Here is a 17,395-nt window from a genome sequence, read left to right on the forward strand (position 1 = left end):
GCGCTTCTGGGCTGTGCTCCTCCCGCACGTTCCACAGACACAACTTTCATTTCCTGGTACATTTCTGATTACAAAAGCTGAGAGGCATTAAGAAGACACACCCAGGTCTAAAGGAGCAGATGCTCTTCCATGAAGAGAAGCTATCTTTTTCAACAGAGGAGCCAGACAGCCCAGTTTGGTTGGAATTCCCATCTTCTTCCCAAAAGCGCACCTTCAGTCCAACCAATCAACCTTCAAAGGCTTAAGCCGCCGGCTGGTGACAAACTCTCTGGCCCCAACCATTTGAACCCGTACATCACTTAAGATGGCCTCATTTCTATCCTGATTTGTTTGTTTGAGGAAAGGCGACATATAGCCAAGGCTGCCCTTAAACTAGTAATCCTCCAAGCCTTAGCTCTAACACTGGGGTCTTGGGTGTTCTTTAAAAAGCACGTGAAAACAGTCAGTCATGACTTTGCTTCCTCAAAGCCTCTGTGTCTGCATCTGGGAAATGGGAGCATAGCATCCACTTTAAGGACTAAAGATATTTAACAGATTTATACATCCTACATGTAGCTCTTCAACCACCGTAAGCTGCTCTTTCCAGTCTTCTCTACGGGGGTTGGGGGAGGGAGAACGTATCTTTGAGTTATAAAAAATGGCAGAGTGGGAAAAAAATGCTTAACACCTAGTGTTAACGAGACACCGCCCCCACACTTGGTAGGAGGGTTCCTGGCCAGACCTTTCCTGGGAAAAACCAACCTTAGGGAGCCACAGTCCTTAAAGTGCTGTGTCTCCTACTTTATTGCCACCTGAGGAATTCCTTCTGTCAGGAGCTAAGGGATGCAAACAGGTCACAGGGAAGCTTCCATCGGAGATAACACTGTACCCTAGAAAGAAGCAACAGCCACGAGTGGGTAAACGGCCGGGCAATCATCACATCCACACAAGCCAAGGTTTCCGCAGCGACAGAAAACTACCCACAGCACAGTCATTTAAAACTGCTCCTCTCCAGAGGCTGAGACAAGAAGGCTGTGAGTTCAAGGCCAGCCTGGCCAAGTTTCACAGAGCCATGTTTCAAAAAAAAGAAAAAAGAAAAAGAAAAAAAACCCCAAAACATAAAAACTACAATTTCACCCTTAACTGTAGGGTCCGGGTGGGTGGCTATCAATATTCTTAAAATAGTACAAACTCACGCAGCTAACTTGTATGTGTTTGTATATAAATACAGGGAAAAAATCCAAGTTGTGGCTGGTACTTCCAGAGAGTGAAACTACAGGAAAGTGAACTGTTTTTTGTTTTTTTTAAAAACAACACAAGAGTAATTGTCTTGTGTCTTGGGAATTTGTAATGATGAATCTGTCTAACTTTGAAATCAGAGAAAAGGTTATAATTGACAAGTACAGCTAGACCCAGTGGTGCAGGCTTATAATTTCAGCCTCTGGAAAGGCCGAGGCAAGAGGAGAAGCAAGCTCATGGCCAACCTGGGCTCAGAGCAAGTTCAAGGCAACTTAGCAAGGTCATGTTTCAAAGGGAGAAAGTGGGGGCCTGGGGTACAGCCTGCCTGCCGCGTGTGCGTGCGTGCGTGAAGCCCTGGGCTCAGTCTCCAGTGCTATGGAAGCAATGTTTCTGGGATGAGCATGGAGTGGAAGGCAGACAGATACTCTCCGGTCCACCTCCAAGCAACCCAAGAGGAAGCTCACCCTTCCCTTCCATCAGGGGGCTCTGCCACATATGTGGGGAGGGCAGAATATCTCACCGGAGGCCTGCGGAGGGCACTGCATTAAGCCCACGGCCATTTCCTTCAGACCTGGCGCAGGAGCACAGCTCATTTTCCTGTCCCAACATTTGCATTAAAAAGGCTGCCCAAACCTCAAACCACATTTAACTGCGTGAACAGCATGGGATCCTGTAGCATTTTCGTTTCCCTGGCAACCTTATCTGGGTCTTCTTTCATCTTGGCCTCAGATGAGAGGGCTAGGTGCCCCCCAAAGCCCCTGAAATCAGCTGGCAGATAGAGAGGAGGGGGTGGTAGGGAGTGGGGGGGGCCCTCCGCCCCCCCCGCCCCCCCCCCCCCAGCAGAAAGCTAGCTTACTGAGAAACAAGATCCAGCTAATTTGCTCACACTGCCTTCATTCCACTAGAGACTCTAGACCATTGGATCCCAACAGGTTTGAAGCTCTGGACCATCTGACCTTCACGTCCCCAGTCTGCACCGTCTGACTCTCATGTTCCCAGATCTTAATTTAGCATCATAGAAACATAATTAATCTTTTTCATTAAGTGAAAGGGAAAAGGGAAATTACACTGAAGATTACTATTTTGCATCAAGAGCAAATCAATGTCTAAATATTTACCGACCTCAGGTCCTTTGAACAGCAGGTGGGGGTGGGGGGCAGATGGGACCTTAATTTTAATGGGTGAACACCAAGCCACAAAATGAGCCTCCAGGGCCAAACTCTGATGTCTGAAAGCTATGGACTAACTAGGAACAAATCAGTAGACAGGGCTAGTGGGGCGTGGCTCATCAGGAAAAGGTGCTTGATGTGTGAACTGGTGACCCAAGTTTGAACCCAAGAACTAAAGGTAGAAAAGAGAAAACTAACTCTACAATTTTTTTTTGTCCACTGATCCACAGACACACATTGTGGCACGTATGCTCACACACACACACACACACACACACACACACACACACACACAAATAATACACTTAAAAAGAAAGAAATCGAATGGGTCCATTGATAGGCAGATCTATGTGATTTTGAGGCTAGCCTGGATGTAGCAAATTCCAGGCAGCCTAGTGCTACGCTGTGAGGCCCTGTTTTAATCAATAAGTACCCAGTAGACAATTTCCAAGAGGATGCAGAGATTTAAGCCACCCATTCCTGATTTCTGAACGCATACAAGGACTTAAAACCATCTGCTGTGCTTGTAAGAACCCCTTACACCAATTTTCTAAGAAAACATCTGACTAGGGAAACAGGAAGAGATCTATCCGACATATTTGACACACGGCTCTGCTGTAGACACAGTGGAAACGTATACAAACAGCCCAGGTTAAAGGGTCCAAACCACCGAATTCAGTGTCTAGAACAAACAGGGAGTTCCGAGGCCTGCTTGCACTTCAGAATGAGTTGAGTGGTCTGTCTGCAGCTACAGATATAAATACAGACAAACATATACACAGGCCACAGACAGATAGGCAGACAGACAGACAGACACCACTTTGCCTATCGTGAGCAGGGAGGACGTAAGGGAAGATGGAAGGTAGGTTTTCTTTGTAGTCTGTCCTCTTTGTGCCAGTACCTCCCTTAAGCCAGGCTCATGGGCTTTCTTTAGACCAGGTACCTTCTGCCACCTTGAGTGAGTCAGTTACTTATCCTGATATACTAGCCCTGGCAGCCATGCCTCCCCCGGCCCTCCCTCCCTCCCCTGACATCTGCAAACCAAAGTCTGAAGTTTTTCCAGCTTACACACACGCACACACGCACACGCACGCATGCACGCACCACACTTCCCTGTGTCCAGCAGGGCAGGGCTTGGTGCCCCTTTAGTGGTGAATGAGACGGAGGCTCAAAATGGAGGCATGGCCCTGAAGCAAGATTAGCCCCAAGGGCCAATGAGTTCTCCAGAGCTAATAAGGATTCCAGTTAACGCTGCATAAGCCTGGATTCACACTTCAACTCTTCCACTTAGCTGCTGACTATGATCAACCATCACCATCATCACATCATTACCACCACCACCACCACCACCACCACCATCACAGGACTGTCTCGGAGCCTAAATGAGTTAACAGAGCTCAGGCGCTTAGAACAGTGCCCAGCAGAGTCAAGCAGAGACTGTTCAGGAAGTGTTGGCTTCTGCTGTTTGTGAATCAAATCTACCTGACTTACACTCAGTCACTGGACCACTTCCATGCCTCTCACCCATACAGGCAATTCACAGATGCAGAATAGAGCACTTTCTACAATTATGACCTAAGAAAGGCCAGCTCCTAGGATGTCAGCGTGGAGGCCTCGGCTAGGAACAGCCTTTTTCTAAAAGACATCTGGCTTCAGCTGATAATACGCCAGAGCAAACTGACAGTGCTCACATGTGGAGGTCTAGAGAACAGGCTCCGTGTGGCCCCGCTCACTCAGAGAGCGCTTCTTTGACTTTCAGAGACAGCGGCAGCCTTCCCTCCCTCCCTCCCTCCAGCCACCAAATACGGTCCGTGTGGCCACGTTTGGGCATAGATTTCTATAACTGGGAATGTGTTATATTTAAAGCATTTCCCTAGAGTCTTGTCATCTAAATAAAGGCAGTGGGCCATTCCAGAATGCAGAAGGCCCTTCCCCCCAAACCACAAGCAGATAATAGATAAGCGGTCTGGGAGGAAAAACAGCCATCTCAGCAACTAGAGTTCCTGCTGGTCACACATTGCATCTGAAGATCCGCAGGAAGGCAGCCCCTTCCTCAAAAAGGATTCCTAAGTCAGGACGGGAGCAAGGCCTGGTGGGGAACCTAGCGGCCTGTGTGACACCAGAGCCACCACCTAGTTCCCATGAGAAGGCTTTGTGTAACCCTCCTACAAACTCCCAGACTCCATCAGAAACACAGAAGCCAGCCAGCACCCACCCATCCAGTGCTATCCCTTTCTCTGTCCTTCAAGGGGATTCATTCGCTCCCCCTGCTTCAAAACCTACTCCGCAGGCCACCTACCCCCAGGTGACATTTTCTGCCTAGATTCACCTCTTTCCCTCCTCCTAGTCACACACCGTTAACTCTTTCATAAGTAGAGAAGATTCAGTGAACCTTTCTCCCAGCTGCATAGCTCCTGCAGAAATGCCTTCTATGCATTAACAGTGTCTCGTAGAAACACAAGGTTGGCGTTGGCAACTACACTAGTTGCTAGTCGTGTGCAGAAAAAAGGGGGAAAAAACAAAAAAAAAACACTAAAAGCACTTTTCAGTCTGGGTATGGAAGAGCAAACCTTTAATCAGAGAACTCAGGGCGCAATGGCAGGTGAATTCCAGTGAGTCTGGGGCTAGCCTGTTCTACATAGTAAGTTCTAGGCAAACTAGAGCCACACACTAAGAGCTTGCCTTAAAATAAATAAATAAATAAATAAAATAAAATAGAACAGGAAAGGATCTGGGGAGGAGGTGGGGTTGGAGAGGGGTAAAGTATGATCAAAATATACGAAAACCACTTTGTTCAATAACAAAAGATTAACCATCCTATTATATTAACTTAATATTTCTTCAATTAGCAATAATCACGCCTCAGGTAAACCTCAGTGGCTACAATACTGCCAGGGTACAAAGCTTTAACTTAATATTTTTAAAAAGGAAAATGTTGTTTTAGCGATATACTTCACCAAATCCATTCCATGCCCAGTATAGCCATGTCAGTGTAAAACCAGCATTAAAATGTATTAATGATATGTCTTCATTTGTTTAGTCTGTGGGGCCTTTTCCACTGGAAGATAGATGCTAATTGATTGAGAGCCTTCTAGGCCGTGCCTGGAAACTCCCACAAAGCACGCGGTTCCTCCCTACGAAGCTGGTATCTTAGTGAGTACACGCGAGATAACAACTAACAGATCTCCACTACCAACACCAAACCAGAGGTCATGGACTACCCTGGACTGCAGCTGTCTCTGAGATCTGGCAGAGTTCAGCAAAGCCTCCCCTACTCAGTGTAGCGTGTCTCCTCCTGGCCCTAGGGGGAGTGGGGGGGGGTGGGGAGTGGGGGGATGGGGGGTGGGGGTGGGGGGGTGGGGGGTGTAACAAAGTGCTTGAAGCATCTGTGGAGGGAACAAAGTACAAATTAGCACAATTTCTCAACTTCAGAGGCCTTCACGACACAATGACCCCTTCATTTCCATTGGACACTTTCAAAGACTGTGAACCTTTGAGGCTTTCGAAGCTAGACACTGACCTGTCATCAGTTACAGCCACCAAAAAAATGCTTCCAAGAAGGGTGGTCCCACTGCTGTGTACACGTGCTGTAAAAGGACTCGTGGCTACAATCAGGTTTCTACAGGCAAGCAGAGCATCTATTTCAACTGCGGCAGCTCTACTGGTTCAATTCCACAGGAAACTTGGGAGGACAGAGTCTCGGGTAGGTTTCCTGTCTGCAGCCTCCCTTCCTCCTGGTTCACTTTCTCTCCCTAGGCTGCTCCATTCCAATTTGGGCAACGTAAGACATTACCGAAAGGAATGGTTATCAGTGTGACGAGCAACGAAGCCAACGTCAGGCCAGGAGAGCTGTCCTGAACATAATGGAATGAAGGGGCCACACAGAACAAACTAGTCAGGAATAAAGACATGCCTACTCCAACTGTAAGCAACCCCCTTCCTGTCCTCTGTCTGAAAGTGACCTCGTGATTCATTTTCCATGGACTCCAAAGAGCCTGAGTACCAGGGAAGGTTTCTGTTGGGCTCCGTCTGCACACACTCCAAGGCACCACCCCCAAATCATGGCAGCTGGAGGGTGTCATACAGCAGTCCCCCAAAATGCCTTTGGGCTTCAAGACAATAAGCATATACACGGAAGGCCTTCTCGGGCTCTGAGTTCAGCTGTGGGGGAACGGCACCCCGTGCAGCCTAGAGTTAGGTTTCAGCACACACCATCATCCGACAGACCTAGCATGAGCTGGGTCACAGAGACAGGAGCCCAGAAAAGGCAGCGTTTAAACCCAAGAGAGAAGGGACAGGGAATCCCTGACACATGGTATAATACACATTTATTTGGGTATTGAGAAAGGTAGGTATGTAGATAAGCAGATATACGTGTACACAGTCTACATACACACACACACACACACACACACACCCTCAGACCGAGTAAAAACAAATTCAAAGCAGTGCCTCAGCCAAGCCTTCCCCCACAATAGCACAGACTCCAACCGAAAAGGAAGTTGTTGGGCTGTCGTTAAACTCAGCCTCCCACTCGCCTCTCCCAGCCTGTGCTAAATTTGAGTTTCTGGCTTAGTGAAGGAATCGGCGTAGCCACAATAACTCTATAAAGCATATACAGAAAGCCTACGAGATGGATGTTCTAAAGCCCTGCGTGTGGGATGGCTCCGTGCTCACCGGCAGCGACCTCCCTCCCACTCTCCCTCCCATCCCTCTGTTCTGCTGGGTATCTCCTGGGATGGGCTGAGTTCTCCTTTACATTTAGGGGCTTTCTGCTGCTGTCTCCTCTCCGAAGCAACAGCATCAAGGGAGAAGCACTGACTTTCACGGCGCGTACACACACACACACACACACACACACACACGTATGCACCCTCGCGTGCACATCCATGGATACCTCATATTTGGATCATTCTCAGTCCTCCAGACATGAGGTTGTTTTCAATTTACAAAGAGGAAATATCCAGTAACTAGTACAGCCCATATCCAACTGGCAGCAAGATGCCAGAGGGCATCAGGAAGGGCCTGGCCATTAAAAAGAGTTGAGAACTTTCATCCTTTAAGCTCAGTAAGGGAAACTTACCGACCTATGCAGGTCTCAAAAATGACAATAAAAAGGTTATCTCTTTCTAAAATACAAGGGTCACTTGGAAAAGTAAGAAGCTGGAGAAACCAACGGCCATGAAGCCCGCTATCCAGAAACACCACAGAAATGGCGTTCATTTCTTTCCAGGACTTTTTCTTTCTATAAACAAATGGACTCTTGCAAACAGTCTAAGATAGCTCACCCAACAGTCCCAGCATCCATACTGGTGGATCTCAACCTGCCTAACTCTGAGACCCTTCACTCCAGTTCTTCATGCTGTATGTTGTGGTGACCCCAACCGTAAAATTATTCCATTGCTACTTCATAACTGTAATTTTGCCACTGTTATGAGTCTTATGTAATATACATTTCTGATATTTAGGATGTTTCATCTGTGACTCCTGTAAAAGAGGGTCATTTGACACCCCAAAGGGGTCATGACCCCCAGGTTGAGAATCTCTGATCTAGACAGACGGCCAGCTTGGTGAGCCACATTTCCCACTCGCTCTTAGAATCGGAAGGAGCCACTGATTCAGACTAGCTTGGAAGGAAAGCACGCCTAGGGCCTGGATGGACCAGGGTGTGAAGAAGTAAGGTCCTCACAAAGCCAGGGTCAGCTCTGCTAACAAAACCACAGATCCCCCATCTCCCACCCCCACCCAGCCTCAATGACAGACAGCAAGGCGACATTCCTAGCCCAAATGGTCCCTACACATAGGCCTTTGAGAGAAGTAGACTCAGCAGGGACTAATCACTGGCTTCCCTGCTCGTCAAACCCTCCAGAGCCTACGCAGCGGGGAGCAGGCACACTCTGCTTGACACGTTCTGAACCTGGTGTGTGTACCTGCACACAGCTGCTGGCCTCGGACCCCACTCTCAGACTTGGCAGTCTGTAAGTGGGAGCTCTGTCCATCCGCCATTATGCCTGCGCCAGCACACATACAGCAGGTGCTCAAGAAATGTTGGCCGAAGGAGTAACCTAGGCTTGTACTCATTACGAGAAAAAGGCAGACACTTGCGTTTTCGTCTATTAAATTTCTTCTCCTGTTAGACAGGCAGAAAGGAGAAAGGCTCCCTCCCGGGCCTATCTACAGTCTCCACCTGAGTAGGAAAGTCAGAGGTCGGGTAGGGTGATGGACCCGTATATAGCCTCTTCAGGCTGTCACAGGGTTGCAGCGACCTGAGTGTGAAGCCATGTTGAATTTGGAAAGGGGGTGAGGTCAAGGCTGTAAAATGACTATACATGTATAATAGGTGCCTAACTTATTTGAACACACTCTCTCACACTTCAGAACCACCGCCCCACACAGCATGTTAAAGCTACTGTGTACTCAAATATGGGGTTAGGAGACTGGGACACAGACGGACAGATGGCAATAGGACGGGCCTGCTCTCTGTTCCCCCCACCTCAGCTCTCCTAACCTGAACCGTGCACGTCAATAAGGAAACTGCAGGCCAAAGGCTCAGGCAACTTCTAATAGTCCGAGTGGCCGAGCCGTAATGATTTCATTTACGAAGCCAAGGATGAGCTACTGCCCCGTAGCTCCACGATGACATGGAGACGTCAGAACCTGGGACACACATACACACATACACACATACACACACACACACACACACACACACACACCGCCACCTCCCTGCCTCTAACACAAAATCAGCAGCCTATGCTCTGGGTGCATCAGAGGCCTGCACAAATGTCTCTTTAGAAAAGGATCCTCTCAGAAGAGGCCAGAAAGGCTCTCCTTGAAGATTAGCGTGAGGTAAGCGGCTACTTGAGTAGCCTGCTTAACCTCTCTGGGAATGCCCACAGCCTCCAGCCCTGTGCTCCACAGAGGCCTCAGCAAAGACCTGCAAGTACAGTCAAAGCCACAAACGCTCTGGAGTGGAGCGATTCCCATGGTCCTACGCTCGCAAAGCCCTTCTGAGCCTCTTCTCTCGGTGCTAAAGGCTTCTGAGAGCCACGTGGGGAGCTCAGGCGATGACTTAGGAACTCCATGCCATCCTTATACCACCAGCCCAGAATCAGCCGCCTGCTCAGGCCGTGCTAACATTGTCAAGGTCAAGGCGGTAACCCTACCTTCTCTCCACACTCTGTCTGCTGGAAACCAGGCTGGCCGACTGTTCACTCAGTATCCCTGCTTGGCCTTGGACTTCTTCAAGCAGTCCTCTTGCTTCAGGCCCCTGGCTATCTAGTTACAGGTCCCTAGCCCACCCGGCAAATGCTACAAATGCTCTGCCCTTCCGTAGCGGCGCCTCTGCATCTACAGCTTCTCATCCTCCTACACACACAGGCTCCAGGAATATTTCCTTTGGGGTACATTGTCCCCTCACCACCACCACCTTGTCACTTCAGTTCCTTCTTACAAATGGCTGGGCATACACACCCCTCAACAGACACTGGGTGGGATAAGACAGTATCCTGTTTCCTCAAGAAGGGCAAAGACACACAGAGACAGACTCGGGGTACCATGGGAACAGAGGGACAAGCGAGGGAGGAGGCAGGGAGGCCTTCTTAAGAGCCGGGGCCCAGACCTACTGTGTCCAGTTGATGCTAGCAGAAAAAAAAAGTCCCCAGAGATCTCTGCATATAGCTGATAAGTACAGCCAAACTGGACTCAGACGTAGCCAGGGTGGTGGGAGAGGGCCGCACACTTCAGTGTGGTGACAAGGTACGGTGCAGGTTGGGGACCTCAGGAGAGGCCAGCTGAACTGGAAAGCAGAGTACAGCGCCTGTGGGGCCACCCCCACCCCCACCCCACCCCCGCCCGGTCCCTGGTGTCACCCAGGGCCTTGCTGGGTTTTTCCCAGGAGTGGTTTTATGACTTAGAGCCACAGGCACAGGCTCAGCCTGTCATCATAGGGGCCACCAAGTCACTGGCCCTAATTAAGGTTGCCTGAGACACAGGCGTGTCCACCTTCTTCCAGCAAGGTCTGCCTCCAGATAAAGGCCTCTCTACCACAAATGCCAGAGGCGGGGTTCTCCAAGCAGCTCCTCTCAGTCCTTTAATTTGGTGGTACCCAGACAGGCTCATCTGAACCCAGCTATTTAAGACTGCCAAACCCCTCTCGATGTAATCGTTGGGAATACACAAATCGGGACTGAGGAAGACACAGGATTAGAGGCTACAAGCTACAAGGGGACCCTTCATTTCCCCTCAGGTTTGGAAAAGGCATGTGACCACTGGTTTGTGCTCTGACTGGAAGTGTGCATGCTCACCAACCCCAGAGGCTCCTCGGAATTACAGGCAGCCCAGACCCTGGCTTGTCGGGAGACCCATCTCGTCTGAAATCCATAAAATTTGCTGTGCGCACTCTTTCCACGTCAAAGCCAATTGTCGCTCAGCCCCAAGGCCTGCTTCCCTCTCTAACTAAATGTCCGCACACAGTACCGAGAGGCCGCCAGGCTCAGGCAGCCTGGTCATGCACACCACCCTCTCAAGAGCCCGAAAGCCTCTCCCATCCTAGAATCAAGGCCAGCCAACCCGTTTCGCACATATATGAGACACATCACGATTTAGGTGACAGGATTTTATTTTTCTCGGTGTCACACAAACCAAAGGGGACTTGAGGAAACTAGTATTTTGACAGACAGAGACACTTACCCTTAATGCCGATGGTGACCCCGGGGGAGTTGGGCTCTTAAGTGTCAGGAATGTCATGAGCAGAGCCCAGATCTGGAGTGTCTCAGACATTTCTGTCTCTGGGATTCTCCAAAGATTTCTCCACTCCATTCAATAGCTCTGTGGTGGCTAATGCTACCCCCATCCCAGCCCCAGTTTACAGACCTTACCTTCTCCCTTTCTCCATCTCTACAGACATCAGTTCATAGTTCTATGCAAAATTCACTCACTCCACGACACCTTGGCCAGTTGCTCATTCTATGTCCATTTCCATTTTCCATCCTCCTCCCGGAGGCTGCCCGTGGCTTCCTACCGGCTGCTGCCTCTGCCCTCACCTCCTCAGCCTCCCGGGTTCCAGCTTTACCAGGCTGACCTTATGAAACACAGTGGTAGACATGCAGCCTGCGCAGACGCACCTCGGAGGGGCAGTCTGTCCTACTCTACCGCAAACCAGCCTTGTGCTCTGAGGGAGAGTTACTGCGCCTCTGTGTGTTCCCCTTATTCTGTCTGTCAGACAGAAGGACCCACTTCCGGGAGCTTTGCTGATGAGTCTTTAGAGAGGGTGCACACAATGTGCCCATTAGCGGCTATCACACAGTCAATGCTCAACAAACTAAGCTACTATTATGTTCCCGCTGCGTTTTAACAACCTGCTTATTTGTAGTCACCCTCCACCCAGGCTGAGGCATCAGATCGTACATCCCAACACGTCATCTGGGCCAAGCACTACAGCTACTTCACCAGGGCTAGAATAATAAGGATGATGATAACAGTGGTGGTGGTGGTGGTGGTGGTGGTGGTGGTGGTGGTGGTGGTGATGATGGAGAAGAAGATAATAAGATGACGATAACATAAAATGCACGGATAAATGAACACGTGCCTGTGTTCATCACACATGGAAGGCATCGCTCTCTGGGACTCCACGCAGCTCGATTACAAATTCTAAGTAGATGTTCTCATAATGTGCTGTACAAGTACAACCAGAGGAAAATTAATTCTGGCAGGAAAGGGCACCGAAAAAAACTAGGAATGGAAGGCAAGAAAAAAAAAGAAAAAAGAAAAGAACAAAGACAGAAGCAAAAAGGCCTAAGCCAAACCAAGTGGGGGATCGGGGACCCGTACACAGCTGGGGGCAAAGGGAGCAGGGCCGGGTAGAGGGAAGGGGCTGGTCGATTCGGAAGCAGCCGCCTGGAAGAGCTGGATTAAAAAGACAGCAAGGCAGCCAGATCTAAACTGCAGAAAAGAAGCCCAGGCCGGGTAGGGGCTACCCTGGAGTCCGAGAGGATCAGAAAAGACGGGGCTGGGAGGAAGGGCAGGCCTCTAGGTCCCAGGAAGGGAAAGTTCAACAGAGCCCAAGACAGACGTCTAGTCTTCTTGGATCTTAATAATAAAGGAAAAGAACAAAGTTTAGAAGCAGGATGGGATCTGGGAAGAGAAGACAGAGACTCCTCCATCCCCTCCTCTCCATTCCCTCCCTCCTCTCAGGGGATTTGCCTTTATGAGTCGACTCTGCTGTTCTCTGAGGACAAGTAGATATGTGAGGGCGTCTCACGCGTTTCTGTAAGAATGCTAATAAGGAAAAGTCAAGGAAGAGACTAAAGCAGAACAAAGACCAGAGGGAAACCAAGACCTGGTGTGGCTTGAAGCTAATTGGAAAGAAACACTCGGGTGGGGTGACAGGGCAGACGTTGCCACAGAGCACAGAAGTGTGTCAGCTGGAAGAGGTAGTGAGCTGTGTGTGTGTGTGTGTGCGCGCGCGCGCGTACATGCGCGCATGCACGCACAGAGGGTGCTAGAGTCCCTGGAGCTGGAGTTACAGACAGATGTGAGCTACCTGAGTGGGTGGGTACTCGGAGCGAACCTCAGGTCCCCTCTGGAAGACCAGCAAACATTCAACCCGTGAGCCATCATCTCACTAACCCCCTGAATGGATTTAATGTCGTTTAGTTGTCTACTTAGAAAATGGCTCGAACGGTAAATTTCATGTCATATACCTCTTTACTACAGTAAAAGGTGATGTGCAAATGAAGAAAGACATTTAGGAAAATGGCCCACATGTGTCGCCACCGAGAAGGAAGGCGGCGTCTTTATCCGCCTTTGTTTTCTTACAGGCACATTGAAATCTACTGGTTCCCTCTTATCAGAGGTGCTTTATCCCAGCCCACAGCCCGGAAAAGCAGCTCATGAAGGATGCTCCTAGAGGCAGGGGGATGCTATCAGATCAGCAAGGTGCAAAGACACAAGGCTGGCCCGCCACACTTAGGTCACAGCTACTGCAGGGACTGCCCCTCTCTCTGTATTTAAGCTGCCTTTCTCATTTGTGGATCCGCAAATGGTTTTCCCTTTTAGGACCACAGCCATCTAAAAATATACTAAGTGGTCATTTTGTTTCAAAATGGCCAACACACCCATAGGATTGACATCACATGCATCCTGACTCTGTCTAACAGCAAGACGGGCTTGATGATAAGAGAATGGAAAAATCAATACCACTGGATGTGACCAGAAAACAGGAGAGAGTGTAAGAAGGCACGCTAAGATGGCGGGCGGGCACGCGGTCTCAGCCAAAGCCAGGGCGAAATAACCTCCTCCTCCATTCCTTTCCCTTTCCCCAGGATCCCACCCAACTCAAGCAAATTCCACAAAGCTTATCTATTGAGCTCTGACTCACTCCATTCCTGAGATGTGAACGAGGCCCCGTCTGCGACACGCAGTCCCTTTCCCACACATCTGATGGTGAATGAACACACATCTCCCGATTTAGATGGATAACTTGACTGGGGCTTTGCAAACCCATGTTGCCAAGGAAGTTTCCCGCCACTAGATTTCCTTTTGTTTTGCTTGATGTGTTAGTTGGGGGGAGGGGAGGCTCTCCGTAAAATAAAGCCTGCTGCCCCCCCCCACATACATACATACACACACACACACACACACACACACACACACACACAAACGAAAAGTGCAGTCGTCAACAGATTCCGATGGCGCAATTAGAGAAGGTTTCATCCCCACAGCTTTGGGTTCTACTTTCTCTATAAATACTTACTCATTTTCTAATTAAACAAACAATTAGTAGAAAGCACAGTCTGAGGAGCTGCGTAGGTGTCACCCTCCTGCCAAGGAAGCCAAGCAAGGGGTGACGAAGACGCGTTGGGCTCCTAATGTTTGCACAAACCAAGAGGTCCACACAGCCTGGACAAACCCGAAATGCACACTCTTAAGAGCTGGCTCCAGAACACAGTCAAGGTGATTTTGTTTTGTTTTGATTTGTTTTACAAGGACTCAAAACACAATGAGCCACTCAGTTGGTTTCCAGTAAGGCTCCTAGTCTTTGTCAATACAAACTCGTAGACTCAAAGCAAGCAGTGACCTTCCTAGATCTCGAGCTAAAAACATTTCCTGACTCAAGTGTGGCTAAACTGAGTTAGTGTTTATTCTTCGGGGCTTCAGAACTGGTAAAAGAAAAAGAAATGGCTATAACCCGAGAAAATCCCTGCACTCTATAGAGGAAGCCAGTACCAGCCGGAAGAACACTTCTGAAGGCTCGGGCTGCTAATTATGGTGGTTTACATAAGAAATGTCCTCCACAGGCTCGGATATTTGGACTGTTGATCCCAACAGGAGGAGCTGTTGGGGGGCGTTAGGGAACCTTTAGGAGGTAATGACCCTTCTGGAGGAGAATATATCACTAGTTCACAGTCCCACCACACTTCTAGTTGGCCCTCTGCTTTCTACATTCAATTGAGAAGTGAACAGCTTGGCTTCCTGCCCCCGCTACTAAGCTGCTTCTGCTGTCAGGCCTCTCCGCTATGACGGTCTCTAATCCCTTGGGAATCTTAAGGCAAAATCAGCATTTTTATCTATAAGTTACTTTTGGTCCTGGGATTTTATCACAGCAATAGAAAATTAACTAATATACGAATTTAAAATCTGTGTTGTTTCATTGATTCACTCAGTGATTATTTACTGAACATCAGTTACCATGGAGATAAATGATATTAGGAAGTCCGTAATCCCGGAGCTTCCAAGCTGCAGGGAGGAAGGGGCAGGGGTAGAAGAAGCCATGAAAATAAGGTGTAATATGCAGAACAAAGAAAAAAGAAGGGAATGGAGGGACTGGGGGAGGAGGGCAGGGGTGCCCTGGCTGCGACTGCTGGAGAAGGGTCCCCCAAGCTGGACCTGGAACTCCCCAAAGATCTGGAGACCAAGACTCCCAGCAGAAGGAACAGAAAGTACATTGGGTTCTAGGATGAACAGGAATTTGAATCCTGCAAACTTGTGGGCAGTGGTCAGAGATTTCTACCTTCTTCTACCTAAGACGGAGTTTCACAAATCCACAGCAGCTGGTAATTAAAGTATAAATGACTGTATGAACTCAATAAGTTTTTGTGCTTTGAGGCGACCCTTTGAGAGGCAGGCTTCATGGTCAACACCACATGCACGGAACCCAGGACTTACCAGGGGCTCTCATTGAGTCCCTTTTAAACATTTACACACGAGATGGTGAAGCCAGAGGTTTAAGGATGGGCCGTAAGAACAACCCCTGGCTCCTAATTACTAAGAAAGCCGTTCTTCCCATCTCTAAGGTTAAGGAGGAAAATTCTAGAGTCTAGAAGAAGCAACTTAATAGTCTTCTCTCTCTCTCTTTCTGAGGACTCCAAAGCATCACTTGAAAATAGCTTAGGACCTGGATACACAAGTACCCAAAGGTCTAGTTACCCAAGAAAATGCGAAGGGACCTTATTAAGGTAGGAGACACAGGGCTCCTTGAGTCTCCATCAGAATCAGCTCCATGGAAGGATCCAGATCGTGGCTCAGACCTGGCACACTTGTGCACAGGGGTTTATTGGATGCAGGCCATGGCCTACGGCCACTCTAAGGTGTTCTCTCTTCTTGTCGGCCAGGCTGGGTGCAGCGCCCTCGATTATTTCTCTATAGGATGTTTCTGAACCGGAAGTTCTCCCCAGAACCAAATGTCTGCCTGATCTGACTATGACCTGCATATGCACCAAGTCACTTCTAATTCTTAACCAGTGCCAAGCCAGCTGCCTACTGTACCTTAAAGACCTTTCACTGGGCTATCCTCTCTCTTTCAAACCAAGCCTAGCTGGTCCTCCGTACAGGAAAACTCCTTGTTTCCATCCCCAAAGCTCTGCTCCCCAGGTGCAGAACCACTTGCTGATTTCTCTTCTGAAGCTCAGATACCCACAACAGGGATTGATTGCCAGGTTTCCAGAGAGGAGGGTCACTTGGCAGAAGAGGACCAAAGTGGAGACAGCGTTCTGATACTTGCTCACTCTAGCCAGATGGCTCCAACTTTATAAAAGACTCTCTGCGGTACCAGAGCGGTTGAAATGTCCCAAAGGCAAGCCTGAGGACAGATCCGGTAAGGCGATCAAGTCACGGCTTACATTTCCCTGATGTCTGATGTCCATTTCCCTGGTAAACTGAAACAAGCGTACAAGTTAAGGTTTTCCCATGGTGGACAAGAAAAGTCCCAACCAGTGTGACAACATACTAAGTTTACATGCTTCCTGGCACAGGAGGCCATAACTCTGTAGATGTTTGAAGGGAAGTCGTGAAGCTGCAATCTCTGGAGAGTCGTTTGGAATGCATACATTGTAATTCTCTCCAAGGCCAGTATGAATTTGGGGGTGGGGGTGGGGTAAAATAAAGACAGTCCCAGTCCCTAAGGACTACGGAGGCCATAACAATGGTAAAGGACACCCATACATCCTTTATCCACCTGGAAGTAGGAAACAGGAAGAAGGGCCTGGTGGAAGAACGCTGCCCCCTGCTTCCTGTCAGGAAAGAGACCGGGGCTGGCTCCTGCTTCCTTTCCTAGTTAGCTAAGCCCCGAGAACAGAATTGAAGCACTTGGCTCTGTGCCAAGCAGGCAAAGCTTTCTTCAGAGTTACCTCAATCTGGGAAAGGAAGTTCCTCCACATCCTATGGGCACCAGGACCGTGTAGCAGGAGACGAGCATGAAGTGAAATGAGAGAGGAGACCACACAAGGCGCATCCGAAGAGACCCTCCCTGAAGGAATCATTCTCAGACGTGCTGGGCGTGAAGAAGGGCTGTGCACACGCACGCACGCACCACCCAGATGTGGGCCCACCGAGGAAACCCAACACCCAGGCCAGGATCCCAAAACTCCGTGTCAAAGTCCCCAGGGGGTGAGACAGAGAGGACTGTGCTAGTCCCTGCGCTATTTTAAGCTCTATGACTTCATCCTGCTTGCCGAAGCAGACAGATGGGCCCATCAACTCATGCCACTACCCAGACTCGAGGCCACACA

The 17,395-nt window shown here is 49.2% G+C and overlaps 1 protein-coding gene and 1 pseudogene across 6 annotated transcripts in view; both read right to left on the reverse strand.

Annotated features, from left to right (window-relative positions):
• Mtss1 (MTSS I-BAR domain containing 1) overlaps positions 1–17,395 on the reverse strand; it is a 138,550-nt gene that overhangs the window by 68,738 nt on the left and 52,417 nt on the right. The gene's annotated exons all lie outside the window — the stretch shown is intronic.
• On the reverse strand, positions 5,179–5,293 carry LOC127668280 (uncharacterized; annotated as a pseudogene).

The sequence above is a fragment of the Apodemus sylvaticus genome, chromosome 17 (assembly GCF_947179515.1).
Source record: "Apodemus sylvaticus chromosome 17, mApoSyl1.1, whole genome shotgun sequence".
Classification (NCBI taxonomy): Eukaryota; Metazoa; Chordata; class Mammalia; order Rodentia; family Muridae; genus Apodemus; species Apodemus sylvaticus.